The 24782-nt window shown below is 48.8% G+C and overlaps 1 protein-coding gene across 2 annotated transcripts in view; it reads left to right on the forward strand.

Annotated features, from left to right (window-relative positions):
- The first annotated feature begins 2944 nt into the window (after positions 1-2944).
- The window catches only part of GATAD2B (GATA zinc finger domain containing 2B), a 58741-nt gene continuing 36903 nt past the window's right edge, over positions 2945-24782 (forward strand). Inside the window, exon 1 of one of the 2 annotated variants that reach the window (XM_044422771.1) lies at positions 2945-3022. The gene's annotated coding sequence lies outside the window, so the exon portion shown is untranslated. Of the gene's footprint in view, positions 3023-21309; positions 21520-24782 lie in introns of those variants that run through there. The other variant, XM_044422770.1, reaches the window with a different exon arrangement.

Genomic DNA, 24782 nt, shown 5'->3' on the forward strand with positions numbered 1-24782 from the left:
GAATGCACACGGAGAGAGGGAATGATCTTCTATTTATCGCATTTTAATCCACCTGTTAAGTCGTGTTCTCTTGTGTACATCTATTATGATCTAGTGTTTGACAGGATGCTTTCAGGAGCCAGGTTCTGCTTTAGGGTGTGATGCACCCAGGAGGCTTGCTGCTCTCTGAGGATTACGGGCAACCTATGGTGGGCAGGATGAGCACGAAGGTAACGGTCTCCTGCACGGTCTTCCCCTTCTGTGACCTTGCTGGACAGGCAGTTTTGGCAAAGGTTCAGAAAGGGAGGAAAGGAGATTGGGAGGAAAGGAGATTGTGGCATTCTCGCATCTTATATTATTAATAATATTATATAATATTATATATAATATTATATAATAATATATTATATCATCATCATCATCATCATCTTGGTGGTACTAGGGTCCTCTGCATTGCATCTCCTGGAATAACCCCTAAGCCCCATCCCCAAGCTTGCAGGAGCAACCTTCAAAGTGGCTTTTCCATGCTGGCTGTAAGCCAGGGAAAGCATGCTCTGAGCACAGAGAATCAACTACGAGTCCGGAGCAAATTTCCAACCTTGTAGTTGGGTCTCTGAAAAACCCTGAGTCTGTCTAGTGACCCTCATATTACACTGCTCATTGCTTTTAAGGATCTTTCTCTGTATTATGGCCTTCGTGGCCCCTTCCATTTCTACTATGCTATGATTGTATGATTCTATTTTTCATTACATTTAACGAAGTAATCCAGCCATTTTAAAAGACAAAACTTAACACCATAAAATAATACCAAAACATAATAACAAGCCATTGATTTAAAAAAGAAAACCAAACTGGTAACCAAGATTAAAATCCATCTGAGTGCGAACATTTAAAAATGGGCTGGCATGTTTTTTAAACGTGAAAATAACTTGGGAAAATAAGATTCTTCACCCGAGGTGCTCCACAATTGGGGTTTTGCCCTGCAACAGGCTGTTTTGCACCTCCAGCAACCTATCCTCGCTTTGTGGTAAAGGGCCTAAAAACTGATCTTAAACCACGGACAGGCTAGTAAGGGAGGCAGTGGTGTTTCAGCTACCCTGGCATCAAACTGTTTAGGGCAAAGGGGGGAAATGTGTGGCCTGCAGGCATTACTAAAACATAGCTTGGGCCTGCAGAATCGGCGGTAAATGACCACAGGAGCTGCAGACCAACAACCTCTGGGGTCCACAAGTTGCTCTCTCCAGCTTTAGGGCACCAGCATCTTGGACACTGTCCAAGAACAGCTTGGAAACTGGTGCAGCAATATGCTAAATATTTAGTTGCCATATTGGTAGCTGTTGCAGATCTGGAACAGTCTTCAAGGGCAGCCCTCTGTAGAGCGTCTTGCAGTAACTGAAGTAAAAGAGGCTTATTATGTGTGTGATTTTTTTTCATGTGCGTGCGCATATTTTTACACATGCAGGCACATACACATAGAGACGTGTTGTTTTTCTGTTTTTGATTTGGTTTTAAATTTTGTATTGCCACCATTTTATTATTAAAACATTTCTATGCCGCCCCTTGCCGAAGCCTCGGGGCGGCTCACAACACAAAATACAATACAATACAATACAAAAATAACAATACAAAATTAACAATATAAAATAAACAATATAAAAGAAGCCGCCCTGGCCATTTTAATGATTTGCTATTTTATTGGTATATTTTATATTAGTTTTAAATATGGTGCTGTGAACCGCCCAGAGTATAGAAATTATATAAGTATATATAAACTATATAGACCAAAGGCAGATTTAAAGCTTGTTGAGACACTGCTGTTCCTTACCATCCTCAGTCCGCAATTTTTGGCAAATGTGGACATCTGAGAGTGCCAGCTTAGCCACCTGAAATCTACTTTCTGGTACAGTGTTATTTTATTTGTGTACTGCCTCACAGCCAAAATACTCTGGGCGGTTTGCACAGTCCATAAAAAGGGAAAAAAGCACAATAAAAACGTACATGGATGTTCTCCATGTCAAAGCACAACTTGAGGCCTACAGTGTGGCATCGTGGTTAAGAACGTGGGACAAGGTCAGGCAACCCTAATTCCTGACCCTGCTCAGCCATGGAGCCAAGGCCAGCCCCACACTCTCAGCCCCACCTACCTCACAGGGTTGTTGTTGTGGGGATACGATTGAGAGCAGGAGGAGAATGGTGTGGGGCACCTTCAGTTCTTAAGAAAAAGCGGGATGTAAATCAAATAATATATTTGGATGGCAGCAACAGGCCTTCATCTTCCAGCCGTCATGACCCATTCAGGACGAGGCCTAGCGCAGCCGCTTGCCCAAGGCAGAAGGCCCAGCACCTGCTCTACCCTTCCGAGGCTTTATTGTGTGAAGGCTGGTATTTAATCAACTTTTTTCCTGTTTTTAAACAAGAAAAAGGCATCATTCTGAAGGGGGCCACTTGGGCTACGGTGGCCAGGAGGGCCCGAAAAGCCCTGAGGGGGGAGACGGAGGAGGCTCCTCTCCTTCCCGCGCCCCTCCCTTTTTTCCCTCTCTTGGCCCGCCGACACATCCATCTCTCCCTCCATCCATGAGGCCTCCGGTTACCCGGATGTGGCGGCTAAGAAGGGGGGAAAAAAAGACGCCCAAGAAGCGGGGGACCCATTAAAAAGGCGCCCCGCGGGGCACTCCGTCGCCGCTCGTTGGCCGCGCCCTACGCCAGTCACCCGCTCCGCTTAGCCAATGGGTGCAGCCGGGCGGGAGCCCTCCGGCCAGTGCGCCAGGCCTATTGGCGCGCTCCCCGATCGCTCTTCCCGCCCGCCCAATGGGCGTCGGAGCTGGCGCTCGGGAGGCGGGGCGTGCCCGGCGGGGCCCGCTGCCCAATCAGGAGCATTGTTTGTGGTGGGTGCCGGCTCCGGCGGCGGCTGCTGGTGTCGGTGGCGCCGCGTCTGCTGTCCGCCGCCCGCCCGCCTCCCGCCCGCCTCCCGCGGCCCGTCCCCGCCGCCCTCCGCTCGGCCCGAGGGACGTCGACCTCCGCACGCACAAATACGCCCCGCCAGGTGAGGGGGAGGGGGATGGGGCGGGGGGCCGAGGCGGCGATTGACGGCCGGCGTCCTGTGAGGGGAGGGGGGGTCAAGTGGGGGCGCCGCGGGGGCGGGAGGGGATCGGCACCCCGCGAGGACAGGGCCCCGGGCCGCCCTCGCGGGTGTGGGGAGATGGGAGGGTTCCGGCCATTGCGAGGAGGGGTGTGTGGCCAACCTGGCGGCCTTTGGGCTGGGAGGGGTGCGCGCGGCGGGGGTGGAGGTGCCATTTTGAATGCGGGGGCTCCGGGGAGTCTGTGTGGCAGGCCTGTTGCGCCCAGCGCGGGTGCCTTTCCTACGCGAGGGGCGGGTGGGTGGCCCTTGTCTTTTGTAGGGGCTGCTCCTGCGTCTTGTGTCCAGACGTGTTGTGTAGGGAGCCGGGGTGGGGGTGGGGTTGCAGAGGAGAAGCGAGTGGTAGCCTAGTGGCTGGAGCGATGTGTGAGACCAACGAAGGGTGGGGGAGGTCCTTTTCGGATGTGATGTCTTTCATTTTGGAGTTCAGGACGGGACGGTGGATGTTTCCTCTTGCTAAATACGGGATGTTACTAGATGGGATGGATTGTGTGTGATGGAAGTTAGCAGTTGTAGAAATACCCAGAATAGTAGGGTCCAGAAAATGGGATGTGTACGTAGGTGTCTGTTGGGTGTGTCTCATACAAGATGTAGGGACGACAATCTAGTGGTTGTGGAGGTAAATAAAACGTTAGGAGTTTATTTGTGTCCCCCCTGGGATATTTTATCTTTTTTTTTTTTTCAATTTCGAAGGTTGATAAGGGGCTGTTGAAGGTTTGCCTGTTGGAAAGTATTGGGAAGGCTACTATAAACATTATTATGCATGAAGGAATAGGGTAGCTTGTTTGGGGAGCATGCTTTTCTGAATATTGGGGCTGGGCACAGGGGAGTTTTGTAGTGGCATATTTCTAGCCAGGTAGGCAGTTAAGCAGAGGTTCGTGTGCATTGTGATGGGTTGAGGTGGTCACTTTTCTCCTGCTATAACCTAACCTGAGTTGGGTGCTAAAACGGAGTGCCTGTGGAGAATATCTGCTTCAAAGTATGGGGTAATAATTTTGCTTGAGTGTGCAGTGATAGACTTTGGGATGGGTAAAAGCAGGGTATTTTTAGTCCTTTTGCATGTAGGGGGTGTTAATAAGAACTGTTCTGAAGTTAAGGGTTGTGAATGAAATCATTTATGTGGGGTACCTCTAATGGGCTGGAATATATGTTTCCTGAACAAGCAGGTGTTGCTCTTGGGATAGGGGATGTCCTACAGGTTTTCTGAATATTGGGAGTCTGGGGACAGACTGAAATGTGTTACATTGGACTGGTGTAGGAAACATATGAGTGGACTGCAACCTCTGATTTGTGGGGGTCAAAGCCCATTGTAATTTGAGGGGGGATTCATTTCTATATGTTTCTGGAGGTGGGGGTGAGTTTCAAAAGTGGCAGGGTGCAAAGTTATCCAGGGGACCAAAAGCTAAGGAATGTAGCTTGGAAGAGGGGATGGGAGGTATTAGCTTGAACTTTGGGGTGCAAAGAAAATTTGGGGTTGGGTGGGCAGGAGCATTGCTGGGAGATCCCTTTGGGCCAATGGATGGAGAAGCTGAGCTTAAGTAGCAGTAGAACCTGAAAGTGGGGAGTTCAGTTATGCCTTTAGGCAGCCTTTCTGTGGGGTGGTGATGCAGCGGGAGTGGGGGTTAGACGAATAGGCCTGGTGTAGCTGAAAGTCGCCTGCTGAAGGGTGGTGATAGTGGCAGGGACTGCGGAGGCCGGTTTGGCTGTTGCTGGGAGACCAAAAAGGTGGGATGAACAGGCCTTTGGCTGTGGCAGGGTGGGCCGATGCATCTGGGCAAAGCAAATGGAGAGGACCAGTCAAGGTTTCGGGGTGTCGGTAGCTGAGCATTGGATTCTGGCTGGCTGGCTGGCTGGCGGGGGGCAGTGAAAATCGACCGTGGCAGGAGGCAAGCAGCCGCTGTGTGGATTCATTCTTTCAGTTCAGGCTGCCCTCTTAGGAGAAGTTAGAGGATCCGTCCGTTGCCCCCTTCACCTGTGTGCCCGTTATGGGCAGAGGGGGGTGCTGAGGAAGGGAGCCTGGTTCTCCTTTGCTTTACGGCGCTCATCACTGTTCCTCCTGCGGGCAGGCAGGGGCGCCTGGGGAATGGCGGGCCTCTCCCCATGGGGTAGGGGGTACAGCCTATCAAGGCACCAGTCTGTCCTGGGTGGGTGAGGCTGTGAATCTCCGAGGACTGTGAGAGAATAGAAAATTGGGTAGGGAGGAGGTTGCCGTCCTCTTCAGCCTTGCTTCAGAAAGCTTTCCCCCCAAAACCTGATCCTATCTGGTATCTTTGCATTTTCTTTCACGTGGTGCCCTTAGATCTGGGAATTTGATGGATGCAAGTGTGTGTGTGTGGGGGGGGGGGGCACCTCCCCATATCTCTTCTCCATAGATCTTCCTCACAATTGTGCTTTCTCCACCCACCCACCCCCACCCAGGCACTGCCGATGCCACCTCTCAATGTGGGTGGAAAGACAAGGCAGATTGCGTTCAGATTTTAAAACGAAATAAAATGGGAGGAGGTCATGGTCTTGCACTGGGGACATCCTTCTAACTAGTTGTGGGGTGGGGATGTGGGGCGGGGGCATGCCTGGAGGGGCTGTCTAATCTGAGGCACATGCCGGCATACTCTGAGGGGCCGAACCCAGCCATGGGGAGGGGGGGTAGTGCGTAGGACGTGTTGCCCCCTCCCCCATCCTTCTCCTCGGAGAAGACATTTTATTTGGAAGTGTGCGGCTTCCTTGTTCCTCTGCTGGAGCGGAGGGTTAATGCTTTGGAGGCTACGACTGGAGATGGTGGAATCAACGTGGGGGCGGGAGGGGGGAAGGGAAGCGCTGGGCAGACTGGCTTATTGATCGCCTCCACCTGACTGGCTGTCATCACAGTCCCGCTTTCCCATCCCAGCAGGCTGGTCTGAGGGAAGGTTTTACTGGGCAGAGAGAAAGAAAGGGGTGGGAGGAAGATTCCAGCCTTCACCTGGAATTGTGAGAAGTGGGGTGACTGGGCACAGCTGTGATAATGGACTTATTAGCAAAAATGACGATTTTAAAGCGTTGTGTGCCGCTGGCCCTAGGATACCGAGCCTGATTTGGGGAAGTTGCTTCTCTTGGGTGTACTGCGAAGGGGTGGGGGGAACCCTTCACTCCCTGAAGATTTGCTTTACTGGGACAAATTCAGCCGGCTCCGCTGCTCAGGTGGATGGTTTTGACTGCCCTGTGAAAAAGCACTTGGGTAGATGTTGGAGGCTTTTTTCTGGAATGCTGGAGCCACACCCTAGCCCACAAGGTGTGTGTGTGTGTGTGCACAAAATTGCTGTAAGGCACAGAGGTAGGTTCCTGAATTGGGGGTTTTGAGTACAGCACTCCTTGGCCTCATGCCCTTACGGGAAAGCTCCAAACAGAGATGACGGGAGGAAGGGATGTTTAATGTCTCTGTATTAACTGGAAAAACCAGTGAAAGTTTTAATTTTAAAGACACCCCCCCCCCAAAAAAAAATCTGTACTGTGCACACAATTCTGGCCATTGCACAAAGCAGAAGTCTCTGGCTTTGCAGTGGCAATAACCTGATTTTGAGAGATGTCAGGGCACCATCCTCACAGTATGGCTATAGAAACAGCCTTTTATTGAACTACTTTTACGTCAGGTTCCGTCTGTCTGTCTGAATGGTCTCAATGGGGCCTGTGAGTTAAAAAGCCTTTCCATCCTGGATTGGCTTGCATTGCATTGGCCTCTGGAACATAACTTGTTGTGTCACTGGCACTAGGGGAAGTGTAGAATGCTTGCTTTACAAAGAGAGAGACTCAGGTTTAGCCTCTGATGTCTCTACATAAGGCTGGAGAAGACGCAGTATAGAGCAGCCTTTCCTAACTTGGTGCTCCCCAGATGATTTCAACATCGATTCCCATCAGCCCTAGCCAGCACAGCTCATTCTCAAGAATCCTGGGCATTGTAGTCCAGAATAGCTGCCGAGCACCTCACTGTGCAACAATGGTCTCATTTAAGTAGGAACCAAGAGGACTGGAATCCCTCTTAGTTTAAGAGAACCCTAGTAGGGGAGCCCTTGCTTTGCATGCAGAGGGTTCCAGCTCCAGTCCCAGCATCTTCAGGTCATACAACAAGCTGACTTTCTCTAAAACTTCGGAAAGCCATATCCAACCGGTGTAGCCACTGCCAATGTACATGAACCAGTAGCCTAACTGTTGCTGTTGTTGTTGCTAGTTGCGAAGTGGCGTCCCACCCATCGCTGTCCCATGGACAACATTCCTCCAGGCCTTCCTGTCCTCCACCATCCCCCGGAGTCCACTCAAGCTCACACCCACTGCTTCAGTGACTCCATCCAGCCACCTCATCCTCTGCCGCCCCCTTCTTCTTTTGCCATCACTTGTTCCCAGCGTTAGGCTGGCTGTACGTAAACCAATTTCAAAAGTACCCATTCTGGGATGGATTCACATGCTGAGTGGTGGGGGCAAGGGAGAGACAGTAGGGGGCTTCTCTCCCCACTGCTCCAGCTGCTAAGACTGAGATGGGTTCAGTGCCAGCTAGACAAGGATCCAGGCAGGCTTGATTGATTGATTTATATCCTGCCTTCAGGACAGCTTACACAATTCTCCTCCTCCTCTCAGTCTTTTCCTCACAACAGCCCTGCTGAGGGTGAGTGGCTGGCTGCATGTATGGGTGGTAACAGGGCCCAACTGCACCACTGTGGACTGGATCTCCTGATAGTGTTACTTTCAAAGCAACAGGTAGTGGGAGTAGGGAAGGCTGCAAATCTGACGGGCCGGTGATCCTGGGGAAGGGAAACCTTGAGCACTTTCTTCCTGATCTGCCTTATATCTGGCCGTGACTTTCTCCCTGACCCATACTTCCAACCCAGTTCAAGAAGAAAGGATGCCTATTTGACAATTCAGCTGAAGAATGGAAAACACTGGCTAGGTTCAGACAACATGATAACCGGATTCAGTGGTTGAGGGTGGGTTATTGCTGACCTGTAGATTGTTGTTGAAGCATAAGCTATTATGCTATGTAAGTGCAGCTGTGCTAACAAGCTTGTGTTTACTACAAGCAAATAAAGCCCATAGTTTGTTTTGAGTTGTCAACTGTGGGTTGTTCCCCATGGTTTGTTATCTTGGCTGTATTCAAACAGCGCAGTAACCCATGGTTCGATAACAGCAAGCCATGATGCAGCAGTAACTACCTTTCTCGGTCTTTGAGTGTGGCCTATCATGTTGTCTGAACCCAGTTACTGAGATGGGCCCTGAGTCCATCCTCCTTAGTGCTGTCCACTCCAGCTCATTGTGGCTCTCTGTTTCCTTGGGTAGAAAAAGCTCTCTGATCCCCGTAATGGGCAAGGAAAGGCAAAAGAAAGCCTGCGCATCATCAGACGGTGTGATTTCGAGATGGGGTTAAAGTTTTCCTGTTCTGTTTCTTGTTTATTAGGGTGCTTGGGTTAACGCCCCAGTCTGCCGATTTCTGTATCCCCTATCCTCTTGCCCTCCATTTAGACTGAGGATTTGACAAATTAGGGGTGCTTTGCGGGTGAATCGGGAGGGCCCAGAAGTTTTGAAGGCAGGCTCCTCCTTCTGTGCCGTGTGTTTGTTTTTAGGTTTGATAAATTTCCATGAAAAGTTTTGCCAGGGTTTCGAGTGACTCTGCCTGCGAGTGCCTTGATGCCGTTGAGCCCCCATTGGTGCAGGTGTTCAAAGATAGGCTGGACATGCACATGGTGGGCACGTCGTGAGCGGAGCCGGCTGGAGCCGGGGGTCAGACTAGATGGCCCGGGAGACCCCTTCTGACTCGCTCTGCTTCTCTGTTTCTATCTTCTTAATGATGGAGCAGTAGTGGGGGCAGCTGGTTAGTGTGCTTCTTGGTCCAGTTCAGGAGGTTCTTTGTTTGGGCACTCCAAGAGTGATGCGCACTTCACTGCAAGAGGTGTGGATGAGTCTGTACAAGCATGTCTTAAAAGGAATCCTCCTTTGGGTCCATCGAGACTGGGCATGCCTCCTCAAACTGCCAGCCGCTCTCCAGGGTGGCAGGCAGAGAAGATCTCACCTTGCCTACTCCTTGGGGTCCTTTTCGTTCTGGGATGCAGCTCCTGCATTCCACCTGTGGGCCATAGTTTGTCCCCGGCTGGAAACTAGCTTTTACTACGCCATGGGTTTATTCTCACTGTCAGCAACTCTCTAAGGAGGTTCAGGCAAGTAAGTGCCTTCCAGATGTGCTTGACTACAGCTCGCATAGGCACACCAGGCTGCCTGCCCCTGCACGGTGGTTTCTGTCAGTCATGTCAGCTGAGACCCTATTAACTGGAGGTGCTGGAGAAAGACCTTCTGTGTGCAAAGTACACCCCTTCCTCGTGTCACTCTTTTCATATGTTCAAAGCCTTTGAGATGTGCTCTAAGTTCTTTTCCTAACTGAGCTTTGCCCAGCCTGGTACCTTCCCGGCGTATTGGACTAAACATGCATCTGTCCAAGACAATGCAGCCATGCTGGCAGGGAAAGTTTGGAGTTGAGGGTGCCAGGTTGGGGAAGGCTATCCTAAATGAATCACAGTCAGCAAGTAGAGAAGGGCAGCAGCAGTAGTTTTGTTCCTTCAGTTTCGTGAGACTTTGCCTCTGGACCTCAGCACATCCCTTGGCTTCTAACCAGAGTGCAGCTCTTGTTGTATTTTTGAAAACCTTGCTGTGCTTTGCATTGCTTCCTGTGATATGGCTGAAGGATCAGCCACCCCTGGATGGAGATGGTAACGCTCTGAGAATGGAGATGTGGCCAGAGGGCCCAAATGTTCCACAAGCTGCCTTTCCGGTTCCCTTAGAATATGATGCAATTTCAAGCTATTCTTCATGTTTGGAGAGTGCTGGTTGTTGCAGGGACAGGAAGACCCTCCCAAAGAAGCTGTTGCCTGTGGCTGACACACACGAGATAGATCTCACCCGTTTAGCCTTTTTCTTTTCCACAGTAGATTTTTGTGGATGCCCTTATTTATCCTAATGGCACCAGGGCGCCATTTTGCTCTTTCTCCACTGCAAAATAATGGCTTTCTTGGCTCAGGTCCCAGTGGGATGCCAAACAGTTCTATGGAACAAAATTATGGTAAAGGTACATGACGAGCCATGGCCACTCAAATTTGGTCCCTACACGAATGGCATTTATATATCTGGGTGCATGTATGTTTACTTTTTTCATATAAATGAATGACTGCCATTCACTTATATGGAGAAAATGATGCAGTATAGGTCTGTTTAAAAAATGTATATCCTGTCTATTGATTTCCTGGTCCTCAAAGCAGTGTACAACTCATCTGTTAAAACAATGGGCTGATTCAGACATAACAGGAAACCATGGTTTCCTGCTCTAGGCACAAGTGGTGGTGAGCCTAGGGTTCTCAGTTCCACTCCTCTCTTCTCTGGCATGTGCCAAAGGAGAATATCAAAATTTTCTGCTTAAAAAAAGCTGTTACACCTGAACTAGGGAAACTATGATTTATTTAAACTATAGTAGTTCAAATGAGCTAGGATTGAACCATGGTTTATAAACTTGGCTTCTTCACTAACTGTAGCTTGAATAAACCACAGTTTGTTGTGTTCAGCTTTAACAGAGCAGTGGTTTGTTTGGTTTATCCATGCCAAAGGACCACTCCTGACCTAGAAGCTGCTGCTCGCTCCTTGTATTTCCCCCCTTGGCCACCCCTAGATGGCAGCACTCAAACCCAATTCTGCATCACGGAATCTGGTTCAGGGCATTAAAACAGGATTGAACCCAGATGGAAAACAGGGCTGGTAAGGCAAGGAGCTTCATCCATAAAAGCTCTAGCGGAAAACCACTCGCACAAAGATGCTGCCCGTATTTGGGGAAACATGTGAGGCTCTTAAAGCCCATTGCAGTCAGCACAGGAGTGCCCAGCCCTTGGCTGCTGGTGGAAGCCTTTGGTTTCCGAGGAAGTGTTACTGGGCACCAACACAAGCTGACAGCCACGCGGGGCTGCCCACGCACCAAACGACTGCTGTGGGGGAGGGGGGCACAGCCGCTCCACAGAACAGTCAGCGGGTGAGGCCAAAGGATGAGTAACTTGCTCCATATCCTGGCCAAGTTCTGCTGCTGTTAACTTTCATTCTTTAAAAAGGAGCAGCAACAGATACAGTCAGATAATTCTGGATGCTGCGGAAAGTGTCGGTGTCTGCTGCATTGCTAAGCCCTGGCAGAGGCCATGGGGGTGAAAATATTGTTTCTGTGGAGAGAGAGCCAAAGGGTTTCGGGGACTTGAGATTCTCATTGCATCCTGTCAGGGGCCCCTTTACACAGGCACTGGGGTCTCGCCAGGGATCAAGAGATCACCTTCAGTTAGAGTGGGGAAAGGAACATGTTGCTACTATCAGAGGAAACTGAAAACAGAGAAATCCTCAGCTGAGGATGAAATGAGCCATGTCTCCACCTCAGCAACACAGGAAAAGCTTGGGAGGACCGACTGTTAACTGCACATTCCCTTGCTTTTTGTCTGGGAAAGACGGAGTTGGGGGCATCCACAGAATCTGCTCACTGTGTGTATGGTCTTTCGTGGGGTATTAAGATTCAACTTTATTGAAAGTAGTTGTCATTGGTGCAGGAAACACTGGGATACATGGCTGGGCTTTTTGATCATGGCAACCAGGATTTGGGGAAATTTATTTATTTATTTAAATGTTGACATATACCAGTTCCTGGAAATAAGGCAACTGATGGTAAGGGCCAGTGGTCTTCCATGCTTTTAGGATATTGCCTTTCAGGCCTCACATTTCTGAAAGAAAGAGGCATTTGAAGATGTTTGGCATTGATGTTAAACATAAAGACAGAGTTTCTAGCCCTCATGGCAGCAGAGCAGCATGAAAGTTTGTGGATATTTGGCAAACCTCCAAAGCCAGGGAAGGCCTGGGCAGGATCAGCCCTACCCCTTCCACATCCATACTTCTCCATATTTCTGCCCTTTCTTCTATTCCTGTTCCCTGACTTTTTAGCCCACCTTCTCAGTTTATGTATCATTTTCTCCTTTTCCTTCATTTAAGTCTCTGGTATTGAGTTCCCTAAATATTTGTAATATTGGTGTCTAAGGAATTTGGGGTTTGATTTGATTTGATTTTATGGCTTTGTTCAAGTCTTTCTCCTAAATATGTCCTACTGATGACTTAAATTTTTGAAATAATTTTTCAGTCTTGCACTTTGTTCTTACCAATAAAATACTGATTTTGGTGAAAATCTGGCTCTTGGTAACAAAGTAGAATATGTGAAATTATTGCAGATGTGCCTAATTAGTAAAACAAGTTAGAGTACAGCATTGGTGGTGGGTTCCCTAAAATTGTGACATACAACACAATCCTGTGCAGTTTTAGCCTGAGAAAAGAGGTGCCACTCCCTGCATGCATCAGGACAGTGTTACCCAACTGTCTGATACAGCTTTTTTAATATTCTGGCCTAAATGATGGCAGACTGAAGGTGTCTTACAGATGTCTGAAGGACTGTCAGGCAGAAAGGAAACAGACTTAAGAATTAATCGTACACCTGGTCAGCTAGTAACTGGTCCATCTTGCCTAATTGACTTGGCAGCAGCTTTTCAGGGTTTCAGGCAAGTTTCTTTTCCCTCCTAGTCATCCCTGGAGAGTCCAGAGATCAAACGTGGGACCTTCCCTATGCAAAGCATGTACTTTGTCACTGACTTTTATCCCACTGGACTTACTTTCCAGAGAACAGAACTTGAACCAATGGTTAACATTTTAGGGAAGTGAACAGGGGGTTTGGACTAGATACTTGCCAAGTTCCCTTCCACCTCTGTGGTTTTGTTGGCAAAGTGTGCTTACAGTGGGTTCAGGTAAGAAGCACTCACTTTCAGGGTAGGGCATTGGCATGTTTCTGCATGAGTTACAGATCCGAACACACTCCCTGACTGGACGAAGTCTAACTTGAAGCAGCATCTTGTGCAGAGACACTACAAGGCTGGATTTTCTGAGGGTGTCAAATTCTGATACATCCCTCTTCTATGAATGACAAATGGTTCCTGGTTGCTTCCAGGGCAAAGGCAGGGCAGAATTAGCCATGAGAAGCTTGATCAGAAGCAAGACCAGAGCAGTTAGTTACAAAGAAATCCAGTGGGACAGCCTCCTTCTCCAAGAATGTTTTGTAAGCCGCCCCGAGGCTTTTTGCAAATGGGGGCGGCATAGAAATGTTTTGAAGGAAGGCAGGCAGGCAGGCAGATTTTGCTGTGATTCTTTATCATGGGTACATGTATGAACAACTTGTCCTCAGTTGCATGATGCAACAGAATTCCATGTGCTCCTGCAGATGCTGTTTAGAGAACATCGGACACAGAACACAAACTCTGAAAGAAACTCAATGGCCAACCTTCTGCTTCACTAGCATTGGGCATGATGGGGTTGATGAGTTGTATCCGAGGAGGAGCTGGGTCAGATTAACCCTCATCTAGGAAGATCTGATTACAAAGAGAAAGGCCACATTCCCAGAACATTGACTCATACAGAGATCCAACAGGACAGCCTCTTTTGAGGGTTGCTGATTCTGCTGTGTGTTTCCTCCATGAACGAACAGGAAACCCAGTCACACTCCATCCACTGCAGAGATGTGGCAGAATTCCCTGTGCTCTGTAAGATCTTGAGTAGAGCATTGTCTTACGCAAAGGGACAACAGGACGGCCTCCTCTGTGGGCAAGTATTTTTGTAGTTCACAGAAGCTTTTAACTATTTGATTTGTTTTGTCTCTCTTGCCTTGTTGGGGTACGCTGGAATCACTTCATTGACAGCAGAGCAGGGAAAGCTGAAGCAGCTATCTGTCAACCCCCCCCCCCCCCCCCCCGCTCTTCCTTCCGTATTAGGTCTTGCCTTGCAACCCGTCAACCAACACTCGGGGCAGCTCAGCCTGTAATATCTTGGTAGCGGTATTGAATCCTGCTTCCGAGAAGCACGGGCGACGTTAAGTGAGATGGATAACTGGAAATGGTTTGGGGGACAAGGTTTTTACTGCTGACTAGAGTGCGCACTCTCTCTTTCTCCCTCAACCGTTTGTTGAATTCTCCCGCCACCCCTCCCTCCTTTCCTCCAACTGCCGGATACTTGTTTGTATGAGAAGTGAGATAATTCACTTTAATGAATTATAAAACTTGCTTCACTGCAGTGGGTCTTCATTTTTGCCCCGCTCCCGTTCTCGCGGCCACAGATTTACTGTTGGAGAAGAATGGAAATTAACTTAGATCTCATTCCTCTTTCAAAGGCTGCAGTTCCCTCGCTGGCATGTGCAGGGAAAGCACCCATGGATGCTTTGGGGTGACTGGGTGAAGGGATGCCTGTCTGGGAAGGAAGGCAGGGTGAGGTTGTAGGGCCCAGACAATGTTTAGACTCTGAGCCATTCAGTCCTAGGCTCCAGGGGGAAGTGGTGAGGCAGGAGTCAAGTTGTAGAGTTGAGCAGGGTCTGCGGCACCTGTCAAGTTGGAACCCATCACTCATCAAGATCCAAGGATGCAGGAGCTCAGGCAGTGATTTGGTACTTGCTTGGGCTGAAGAGCAAGGTCTGAGGGTCCTTGGATTTTATAGGGTCTGGTAGGATAGGATTGGTCCCCCGGGTCACATGACAGAATGTTCAGACAGGTGGGTAAGACTCCGTGGACCGGGGGTTCGCAACCTAATGGCTGTCTGGTAGTTTGGACTCGCATAAACCCTAGTCAGCATAGCAATAATCTGGGATTATAGGACTGGTTGGTTGCTGACCCCTGGCCTCGATGGTACCCTTGGACCACAGTGCTTCATCTAGTGTGCTGGTGGCAGAGGCAGTAAGGCCCTGCAGAAGAGCCCTGCATGTTTGCTCATGCCTGGCCCTCAGCTTTTGGGCCTCAGTGGACCTGGTAGACGGAGAATCAGAGCAACCTTTCCTACTTCCATCTCCCTTGTCCAGTTCTAAGCTAGAGTGGGGAGGTGCATGGGCTGGTTTCTGCTCCTCCAAGCTTTTGAGATACGGGGTAGAAGGGCAGAAGCTTGTTTTTATACTGAGCGTAGCAACACTGATCCAGCTCCAAGCTTAATGCTTGGAGGAGAACTGAGAATTGTCTCCGACTGTGCCCTGTTCCCAGAGTAGGGAGCATTGTCAAGGACAATGTCTCTTGGGGGGGTGGCACTGCCCTTTCTGAACCTACCTGAGGAAGGAAGAGGCTGCTGACACAAGGAACTGATGTGCCCTGTCAAGCTGTGATGGGTCAGGGTGTAAGCTTGAGAGAAGCCCACCCTCAGAGGGCTGTAGCCCCACCCCAGCAGAAGCAGCAGAACTCATTCCAAGTGGCTCTTGCGGCAAAAAGATAGTGAGAACTGCTGAACGCGTCAGTATCACAAATAACAGTGGTGAGAGTGTTGGTTGATCGACCATTCAGGCTTGCAAAGAAGTCCACATAAAATACTCATCTACCTTCATCCATCAGTCTTCTGGTACTTCATGGTGCATGTTTACTCAGACATGTATGTGTTACGCTAATCCCAGTGGACTTGTTATGTGACATGGGAGGTTTAAAGGGACATGGGAGGCTGAAAAGCCAGCTTCTGCTTCCCCCTGTGGTTGCCCGGAGAGAGGTTTGACTTACCCCAGGTGAGTCCACAGGCAGGTGAAAGTAAACTGGGGAAAGAGCCAGAATCAAGGAGTGCTCTCTACCTTTCTTGCAAGATGATGCTAGTAGGTGTACCCACATACACATCCGGTCCTGTCTGGCCAGGTGCCAGTGTCCCCTCTCTCCACTTGTAGTTTCCTCCCCTTTTCTTGACTGGCTCCCTCTCTCCTAAGTTTTAGGATAGCTGGCAATGCTGCCTCTCACTTCCCGGTTGAACCTACCACAGCCCAACTTCTCTTCCGGGCAGTATTTCATAACTGAAAGCAAAGCTGAACAGAAATAGGAAACAGAGTTTTAGAGGAAGGGGAGCATATAAATTGCCATATCAGGGGCATAGCTTGCAAAACCTTGATGAGGAGGGACCTCTGCGTTCTGCTATAGTTTTGTGGGAAATGTCTTGGGGGAACTAACTGCTAGACATGCCTGGGACAACAGTTGTTTCTGTAGTTAGTTCAGTTCTTTAATGTCGTTACAGTTCTAATAGACTTTTTTTTTAAAAAATGCCAGGGTGCTAACTAAGCCGTATTTCATTGGTTGCAGGTTGTTGGGGAGTTTGCTAAAATGCCAAGCCCAGTTTAGGGCTGCAGGCGTAACACTGGCCTTGTTTCGTGGCTTTGCACGCTTCTCCCATCTTGTACACCTGCTTCTTGCACTTTCCAAGCTAACCCTGGCTAGCTGCTAACTGGAGTGTGCATGTGCGCGTTTGCAGCCTGGTTTAAGCTCACCCGGGTCAGTGTTAAGGTTGGTGGACACACAAAACTAAGAAGGGAGGGTTTTAATGTATGAGAGGTGTAGTAAGAATATGGTTACATAAGATGATGGGAGGGTTCTTCACCCTAAATATGGGTAGGTGATTGGACACTGCATGTAGGATCGAATCGATTGGGCCAGGCCTCAGCGGTTCAAAGAGCACATCAAAAGTTGCCTTTCTCCCCTGCTTAAAACTTGACTTTGGAGCTATAGCAATCACTTGTTGTTCAGTAATGTCACTCAGAGTATTTTAATTACTTTGGGAAGTGATTCAGATAAAGATGGCTACTATGCCTATGTGGTAAAGAAATAAAGGGCGGGGAGTGGCTGGGGAGGTTCTGGCTTACTTGCCGCAAGTGAACTCTACAGATGCGTTTGGAGCGAGATGGCTAGAGAGCGCTCTTCCAGTTTTTTCTTCCTTGGAAGAAGAAAAACAGTATGCTGGATGCTGGCATTCAAAATGGTTGCATGGGAATGCCCTCTTCTGCTGTCGAACAAGCTGAATCGACGGTGTATCTCCTCCATCACTCCCCAGCCCTGCAAAACATTCCCTAACTCATCCAAATCATCTCTAGTTATAATCTAGAGAGGAGTGGGGAGGAGAGGGGGCGGAGACACTGACTTGATGGCATAAAATACTTACGGCCTTGTTGTTTCAATAGCTTATTGTTCAGGTTTTCTCAACCATTATGGACAAACAAGGAACAGCATGAGGGCAGTCTGAGCATTCATATTAGGAAGAGAAGAAGATGTGGAATACCTTGCATTCCTATATTCTTTAGGCACCTGGTTTGGGGTCTGTTTCCTTTCCTTTCTTTCAGTCCTGGGGTCAGGTCTAGCTTTCAGTTTGTCAGGATGGTCTGCGTGGCATAGTTGCAGTGGCGCACTGAAAAGTAACCACATTTAATTTTTTAAGAGAGAGACAGCAGGTCCCATGCCCTAACAGCTACGCAGTGTGTGGACGCAAAAAGCCACTGAAATCCCAGGTACCCCAAGTTAAGGCTAAGCATGGAGCTTAGCTTTAATTGACATCCTTCCACTTACCAGGTTGCAGAATTGTTTCCTTGTTGCAGAAATTGCATTGGCCGAGGCCAAAATCCTGGCTAGCTTTAGACAGGAAAATGGGCTTCCACAGGAGGTGGTTGAGGCCCCATCAGTGAGGGTGTTCAAGGATAGGCTGGACATGCACATGGTGAGCATGTCATGAGTGGAGCCGGCTGGAGCCGGGGGTCAGACTAGATGGCCCGGGTGACCCTTCTGACTCGCTCTGCTTCTATGTTTCTGTGTCCATATGATCCATATGAACCCCTTTTTGTGCTTGTTGCAGAACATGCTCAGAACCACGTGTCAGTATAGTGAACTCAGGAGCAAGCATGTATATCGCATGTGCCTCTGTAAGGTGTGTTATAAGGGAGGATGTTAACACCAGGAGCATGGACTGTATGCCTCCATTAGTGGTTTGTCAGAGGCTCCATGCTGGGCACGAAAGTGGTGGCTATCCGCCAACTTGTATTCAAAGCTAGACTGCCTCTAACCCTGGAGGCTTTTTCCCCAGTTATCACTCCCTCTAAGGGCACACTCAGATTCTAACAGCCGTTTGGTCAACATGTGACTACTGAGAAACAAGGGGGAAGTATCGGCATGTGTGGTAAAATGTCACATTGTACAGCAGTGCAAAGAATGTCTGAATTTTCTAAAAGGGAGCAAATATCCCCTCCCAACAGCACAGTGGGGAGCTGGCATGCTTGGCAGCCGTGGAATATTGGCTCTTGTGTCAAGGGGCTGGGGATGGAATGGAGTATCCTGGAAGGTGATGCAGCTGGCTGGCACTTTGAACGGGAGCATTAATGCCATGCTGAAACATTTGTGCTGCCGATGCCACTTATTAGGACTGAGCGACATCAGTGAAGCTGCCCTGTTCCGTCAGCCTGTCTGTGGCCAGTGTGTCTTTATGTGCCTTGCCATCACAACCCTGACTAACCTAAGTGGCTACTCCGGTGCAGCAAAGCTCTTTTTTTATGTTTGCCATTGTCTTTCGATTTTTTAAAACTTCCTCTGGCTGGTGAGGCTACTGCTTCGTTGTTGTTGTTAGTTGTGAAGGTGACCCTTTAAAAGCATCACATATTTTAATGTCAAATAGGAAGTAAAGAGCCACTTTATACATTCAGGAGATTTGGTGAGAAGAGTTTCCCCGACTGAGAGAGGTTGTGTGCGTGCGCGCACATGTGTGTGTGCATGTACACTGGGGGGGGGGGTTGGAAGCCAGGGTAGCACGTTGGAATGTTCCTTCACAAGAAATCCAGACAGATCACCTGTATGTCGGCCATGCAGCCTGCTGAACCAACGGAGGAAGGGCAGCTTATTGGAGCAGCAAGCACAGAGGTACTCCTGCAAGTAGTCCCTTACTTAAGGCAAATTGCTTCTGCAAAGCACTCTTGGCGTGAAGTATGGTGCTTACAGGGAAGGAGCAGGGGATGTCCCTTTCTTGGACAACAGTTTTGAGAAACAGTCAGTCCCTTATCAATTTCCCACTGTTACTTCCTTTCTAGCATGATGCCTCCCCAGACAAGTCCAGCAGAGCAGTGCTTACAAGTATGAGCCCCCACCCCTGCTTTCAGTGCAATTTAAGCCTGCCCAGGTTTCTCCATATTGCTCCCAGGGTCTGTAAACAGGTTCTAGCATTCAGGATGAAAACCGTGTGCTGTGCAGTATTTCTGCCGTCTTCCTTTTCACTGTCCCTCTCTACTTTGATGGCTTTCTAGCAAATAAGGTAGAAAAGCTATGTTAATAATTACCAGTGCCTGGTGTTCTTCTTTGCACTGGCTTTACCAGTGCTTCATCTCTTGCCACGTCATAATTTTCCACCCTCTATGCATGATTTAAAAGCCATTTATCAGGCCCTCTGACACTGTGGCATGTGTGACCCAAAGCCTGGCTTGCAGATGGAGGGGCAGGGCTGTGTGAAAAGGGGTCAAGACTACTATCGAATACTTCTGGGAGGGGGTAAAGCACTGCCCTGGGAGGCAGCTTTCTGGTGGGGTCAGCACATTTTGAACCATTCCTCATTCTGGACTGGCCACCAGCAGCTGGGATTCCTGGCTTGAAGCAAGCTCGCCCAGGGGATCATGGTGATGGGAAGGGTAGGCCAGAGAAGGGCATTCGAAGGAGCATTGGATCCATAGCTCTTGTGGAAACATTCTTGCTCCAACTTTCGCTTCAGCCCATCCATGCCTGTGTGCACAGGCAGTGATTTTAGTGGATGTCTCTGCTCCTGAACTGGAATGCTTGTGCCAAAAACCCCAAAGCTAAGCCAGGCAGGTTTGCATAACCAGTCAGATATGTGCTACTCTTGAAAATGTTGTGGGGGACAACGGATCCATCGGGTTGGAGTATGTATTAATTCAGACTTAATTTGTATTCACTTGGAGGGTTGTGGCAGGCATGAATGCTTCATCATATAGAAATAAGAAAATAGGTGAACTCTACTACATGGTGCTTAAACTGGTAGAGAGCAGAAAGCAGCCATCAGCCCTGAAACTGGGCTGCTCTATCCCTCCAGCTCTATGATGAAAGCCCTCTACAGCCACTGTTGGCCATTAGAATGTCAGCCAGCCAATTTAATAGCCAAAGTGCTGTTCAGGATTGCATTGAGGCTGGTCCCTAATGCCCACACTGAGGACTGGCCCAAATAGACTTGACTTGGAGGCTGAACAGAGACTCTGGAGAAATGGCTAGGAGTTTGTAGAGGGTTCCACTGTTAAAGGAGGTGTGGGGGTAATTTTGGTAGATTTCCTACTTTGTTGTCCCTGATCATAGAGTGGAAGCTGGTGCAGGGAAGATGCTGATGGACACTCATCATCACTATGGTTTCTCCCACAACTTGGGTTCAAGATGGACTGCCATGGATTATTTGAGCCTGGAAGCAGAAGTGCCGAGCTTATCCATCGGGCACGACAATTCATGTGCTGAAGAGCTGAATCTGCTATTGGGAACAGCCCAGAAGAAAACTTCTTTTAGCAGCACCAGTGCTGTTCTCTTCATCCTTGAGAGCAAGACCTCCGGGTCCATGGAATCTGACCATCATCCTGTTGAGCAGTCTCTGCTTGGTTGTTCACGGCAAGCCTTGGGCAGGAAGATGGCGCCATGGTCCATGGCAAGCAAGGCCTATCCTGACAAGACCATTCTGAGCCTGGAAGTGGTTTTTGGACTGATGAGGCCTGCTGACCACCTGTGACCCATCTTACGATTCGTAAAGCATTCAGAGGGGTGAATGCTTCTACCCAAGCTGAATATTGCTCTCTCTTTGGGCACCTAGGCCGGGCAGCAGCTGCCTTCCCTTTCTTATTTCTGCCATTTCTCTGTTGGACAGTCTTCCTTAGGCCTTCTGGTGGAAGGTATCTTCTGATGCGCATCCAGTGTTTCAAAACTGATAACAAAAAAAACGCTACACCATTTATTATTGGCAGCTAACTAGTTAAAAGACCCTTGGAGGAAAAGCCCACGCTTATGAATGAGAGGCAAAGTTTGGCAAGGTGCCAGGAATGGGCTTTAAGGAGTGGGGGCGACTGCGTGAGCGCCAGAGACCTGATGATGGAAGTCATGTAGGGAAGGAGGGGGGCGGGGGGGGGGGGGGGCAAAGCGGTTAACTGTCTCTTATGGCACAACCAACTTAATTTTTTTTTTAAAGCGATAATTCCATGTCCTGAGGTTACAAACCGGCTGCAACTGGTTTTATTTTTTTTCCTCCCCTGCCCCCGCTAGGCATCATGGGTAAAAGTAAGCATCCCCCCCTTTTCTTTTGTTTAATATAACGGCACCACAGATGATTGGCAGGGACGTGCCCGTTCTACGACTGGGCTCCGGCAGGTCCCTGGAGGGGGATGGCACGCCGCGGCTGCCCATGTTCCACCGAGGAGGGGGCTTCTCGTGAAAAAACACCCTGGCTCTCCCCCTTGCCCTCCTCGCGTGCTCGCGATCTGTCTTCCCCTCCATCTGTCTGTCTCTCCCCTCCTCTTGAGAAGTCGAGGAGGGAGGCAGAATACGCTACCTGTAAGTATTGTTTTGGGCTGTCTTTTCTATTTTTAATTTTTCTTCTCCTTCTCATTTAAACAAAGGGCTCTTTAGGGATTAGTCGAGACCTCTTAAAAAAAAAAAGATCTTATTCTTCTTTTTAATAGCCGTGAGCTCTCGAATGTCGGGTTTTCAATTTTATTATTTTTTAAAGCCCTTGCTTTCTGTGGAGGGTGATAATTAATTAATTCATTTATTTTGGCAATTTTTCCCTGTCTCCCCTCCGTACTCTCCGTTCGTGTGGTTACTGATCTGAAGCTGCAGAGGAAGCAGATTTGGAGGGGGGGCAGGAAGAAAGGTGGATTATTTAAAGAATATGGCAAAGGCATTCTATTGTCTCTTCTGGCATGCTGATAGTTTGATAGAATACCCCAAACCTTCTCCCTCTCTCTCTCTCTCGCTCTCGCTCTCTCGCTCTCTCTCTCTCATTCTCCCCCCCCTTTCCTTCACCCGCCCCCCCTCTTTTTATGTCAGCTACAACCCTGCTCTGTGAATGGAGCTAGCCAGCTGACGAGGGAGAGCGCTGGCACCGTGCCAGGCGCTGGAAGATGCGTTTGCGCGTGTGTGAAGTGTACACTGAGCACAAAGCAGTGGCGGGGGGGGCGGCGGCGGCGGCAGGGGAAGGCCTTCCTTGCGGTCTAGGAAATCGCAGCGTATTATATAAGGGAGCCTGCGTCACTCAGGCTGATGGGAGGAGAGGGGATAGGGAAGAGGGAAGGGGAGAGGCTGGCCTTTTAAACCTGCCTTTGCCCCCTCCTCTGTTCTTTTAGGGTGGCCGGATGGTTATTGAGCTAATGCCAATAAATAGCTTTTATCCTGTCACTCCGTCCGCCACCCCGCCTCATCGGAAATGAAGGAAGAAAAACCCCACCAGGGCTGGCAGAAATGTGTTCTTGGAGGTTTCTTTCAGCCTCTTTTCTTTAGGAAGGAAGAGGACCCCTCTGCTGGGTCTCTTCCTCCAGCATTTGACCCATGATAAGACTTCAGGCCATCCCAGTCTGAACAGTCTCTGCATTCCACAGATCTAGCCCCATCCGAGATTCTTTCATTGTTATGTTTCACTTCGGTGTTGGAGAACACATTTCAGTGCCTGTGTGATGAAATATTGATATTTATTCAGTTATATAGGAATTTTACATGCTGTCCCATGGGGGTTGTCCCTATCGCCCCTGTGAAGGTGGTTTTGGCACCTTCCGCTATCGGTTACTGTAGATTTGGAGCAGTGTGGTGGTCGTCTGTGGTGGCTCTGTGGCCAGAGGAAGATGGTCTTTGCGTGTTCGGTGTATGTTTGTAATTTCCTCACACGTTCCAGGTCTTTTTCTTTCTCTTTTGCTTCGCTGTACCCTGCCAAAACAGGAAGCAAAGGCTCTGAGCATGTGCTCCTGAGGGTCTCCTGCCACATTCATGGCTGTGGAAGGGCCCACGGAGGCAGTCTCCAAATTGTGGGGCCCGAGCTAATGAGACAGACCAACAAGCAGACCTCGCATAAGGCAATTTCGTCCATTTCCATTTTTCCGCCAGAATGCAGTATCTGTAGCAGTATACAAGTTTGGATTCCTTTTTAAAAACAAAACACACAGCTGAGTCCATCTTTTCCCTGCCTTCTTACATTTCCCCTTTCCTTCACATTTCTCCATCTGTGTGAGTCAGAGAACCAGTACACATCCTGCTCCTCAGGATTAAGTGGTAGAGTCATGAGAGGGCAGATTATACCTGGTGCAGGTGGCGGAGGCTACTTCCTGATGCTTCCCCTGCTGCCTTTATTAAAAAAAAAAAAAAAAAAGCCAACTGAGGGGAAATGTCTTCGCCTAGCCCATTTCCCTGTCCTGCTGCTTCCTTCCATCCTCTCCTGGAAGAGGGGCTTTCCAAAATGTAATAACGTTCAGTCTGAATGGTACTGTCCCTATTACACCATCTCATACCCAGGTCTACCTGTAGGAAAATGAAGCAGTAGAATCCTGGGGTGGTAGAACTGAGTGTGTTCCTTACTGAGTGCAAAGCGAAGCTTCTTTTTCCATGCATGAAAAAAGCAGCCTTCTTGTAAATAGGAAAGGAGTATAGCATGGAGAAGACCAGCTAGAACCTTTCTTCTTGTTGTCCTAGTTTTCTGTTTGCAAGATTGGGGGTGGGGGCAGGGGGGTTATTTTAGGATTAAATGTAAGAAGTGCATCAAAAATGTTACTTTTAATATGTAGCCTGAAATGAAATATGCTGCCACTTGTGGCTTCTTATTCTTAATTTGTATTCCCTTAATTTACTTCTTACCCAATTTACTTCAAGACAGTGGTCTTTCCCAGGTAGCTTACAATGTAAGACAAGCACATTCAAGTTATAAAAGCACCTTAAGAGGTAAATTGTCCATAATAATAAAATCAATAAAATACAGTTTCAGAAATTTGACAGGACCCGATAGCATGAAGGGAGCTGTGAGTGAGGAGGGTTTTTGGTTGAAATGTCCTCCCAAGCCACGGAAACCCCTCACTAGCCTGGCCTTCCCTCCGTATCTCTCACTTGTCCAGAAAGTGTGGGGAAGATGAGAACACAGTACACTTGGAGGCAGGGTGAGCCCAAAGTCACCCCCTGAACTTTATGGTCAGGCAGGGATTAGAACCTTTTCTAGTACTTTTTTTAGGTTTGCAGTCTCCTAATAGAGACAAGGCAACTGGAAACGTACAAAGTAATCCTAATGCAGCTGCACTAAAGATTTAGATAAAAGTATTCAGTGGGTTAAATGTCTGAGCTGGTTGATCAAAAGGTCGGCAGTTCGGATCCGCAGATGGGGTGAGCTCCCGTACTCTGTCCCAGCTCCTGCCAACCTTGCAGTTCTAAAGCATGCAAATGCAAGTAGATAAAAACGAACCACTCGGTGGGCAGGTAGCAGCATTCCGTGCACCTCGGTGTTTAGTCATGCCGGCCACACGGCCACGGAGACTGTCTGCGGACAGACGCTGGCTCCCTCGGCTAGGAAACAGAGATGAGCACCGCCCCCAAGAGTCAGCCATGACTGGACTTCAATGACATGGGGAAACCTTTAGCATTTTTATTCTTCTGCTAGCCATCCCATTTTTCCTCCCTTTCCCTAATAACCCCAGTATGGAATATGCCCCTTTCACCACCGTTTTCACATGCTCTATTCATTTTTTCATTCCATACAGGACCGCTTTATATCAGAAAGGGACTGTTATAAGGGCTAGTGAGCGAGTGTGTAGCAAGTGCCTTGAAGCCGCTCCAGCTGCTTAATA

Source organism: Varanus komodoensis, unplaced genomic scaffold (assembly GCF_004798865.1).
Source record: "Varanus komodoensis strain SLA01 unplaced genomic scaffold, ASM479886v1 scaffold135, whole genome shotgun sequence".
NCBI lineage: Eukaryota > Metazoa > Chordata > Lepidosauria > Squamata > Varanidae > Varanus > Varanus komodoensis.